This window comes from Dioscorea cayenensis, chromosome 15 (genome assembly GCF_009730915.1).
Source record: "Dioscorea cayenensis subsp. rotundata cultivar TDr96_F1 chromosome 15, TDr96_F1_v2_PseudoChromosome.rev07_lg8_w22 25.fasta, whole genome shotgun sequence".
NCBI classification, from domain to species: domain Eukaryota; kingdom Viridiplantae; phylum Streptophyta; class Magnoliopsida; order Dioscoreales; family Dioscoreaceae; genus Dioscorea; species Dioscorea cayenensis.
In genome coordinates this window covers 19677533-19679281 of record NC_052485.1, presented here as the reverse complement: position 1 = coordinate 19679281, position 1749 = coordinate 19677533, and the positions used below count along the sequence as shown (strand labels likewise).

The 1749-nt window shown below is 44.3% G+C and overlaps 1 non-coding gene across 1 annotated transcript; it reads left to right on the top strand.

The window, feature by feature from the left end:
* Nucleotides 1-228: 228 nt before the first annotated feature.
* Nucleotides 229-335, top strand: LOC120278237. The gene has a single exon (XR_005541579.1). It is a non-coding gene; the product is annotated as a small nucleolar RNA R71 (small nucleolar RNA).
* The last annotated feature ends 1414 nt before the right edge of the window (nucleotides 336-1749 follow it).

Below are 1749 nucleotides of genomic sequence, written 5' to 3'. Positions count from 1 at the left end.
TCCACTTGGCCCGCCAATGAAGATACCACATCAATTTCATGGAGACCGGCCACCTTTTTCTTCTCCCTAGCGTTCCATTGGTAGCTATTTAACCCCATTTCCTCAATCAATTGACGAGCCTCATCGGGGGTCTTGCTACCTAAGGTACCTCCTGCCGCCGCATCCAAGAGTTGCCTTGTACTCGGGTTTAAACCATTGTAGAAGGTTTGAACAATCATCCACTCCGGGAATCCGTGTTGCGGACACTTTCATAGGAGTTCCTTGAACCTTTCCCATGTCTCAAATAGAGACTCCAATTCGAACTGCATAAAGGATGAGATCTCATTCCTAAGCTTTGTTGATTTTCCGGGAGGGAAATAACGGGCTAGAAAAGCTTCTACCATCTCCTCCCTTGTAGTGATTGATGCTCTGGGTAATGAGTGTAGCCACTGCTTTGCTTTCCCCCTTAAGGAAAATGGGAAGGCTCTCAATTTGATGGCATCATCCGTCACACCATTTATCTTCAGCATGTCGCACACCTCGAGGAAGCTTTCTATGTGGCTGTTTGGATCCTCATCGGCCAAACTGTTGAATTGTGCGGACTGCAGCAGCATTTGGATGAATGCCGGCTTTAGCTCAAAGTTTTGAGCTGTAATTGGGGGACGCACAATACTCGATTGTGTCCCCAACACTGAAGGTCTGGCATAACCGGATAGTGTTCGTTGTTGCTCATTTTGTTCTGCCATGTTTTCAGATTCTTCTACTTCCAAATCATCTAGATTATGCTGTTCTTGCACAGGTTCTTTTCCTTTTCTTTTAAGTGTACGTTTAAGCTCAGGGTCTACTTCTTACAATATTGATGGATTCCCTCGGGTCATAACCTGGAGCTGCACCAAAAATAAAGAAAAAGAAAATCAGAACGATGATAGAATAAGAAGATATGAATTAGAATGTGTGGTGAAATAGCTAAGAAAACAAAGTGCATAGTATCTCTAAACGCCTAGCTCCCCGACAACGCCACCAAAAACATGACAAGGTCCAATTGCGTATATCCCGCAAGTGCACGGGTTTGTCGAAGTAATAATCCCGGGTGAGCGGGGTCGAATCCACAGGGAGTAGGGAGTAAAGACACTTAATTCGATTCTTAGCTATATGGAGTATCAACAATGATAAGGGTGATGATGATTCAATTCTTAATAATTAAAAGCAACAAGTAAGAGATCAAAAGTAAGGAGGAGGCAAGGCAATCGATAAAGATGGGGTACTCGGATGATGCTTCACCTAGGATAATCGCTTCAAGTACAAGATCTCTCTATTATGCTTCCTAATCAATGCAATGGTGAGTCGTGGAAATCCTTACATACATAGTCCCAAATCTAAGGTCAACTATGCCTAACTCTATTCATGTCACGGAGGAGAGATTAAATAACCTCTCAACCTCACACTCAAATAAATTTGCAATGAGATCTAGGGATTCCAAGTGATAAATCGCTTTCTAATATAGACCTAACCCTTTGGTCCAGGCGGAAGGTCCCTAGCCACAATTAAGCCCTAGATACTAAGATCACCTCAACGCTTCACTCCATTGCACGCGCAACTAGGCCCCAGCAGAGGTTCATCCCTTAGACCATTCACTCTATTATGGCCGCAAAGAACTCAAGGAACGAACGTAGAATCTATCACGTCGGAGGGGAAAGGGGACGCTCTTGTACCTCTCGACTCACCCTCTCAACCCTCTCCAACCTAGCTTTGTCTAATGCTCGTGGTGTG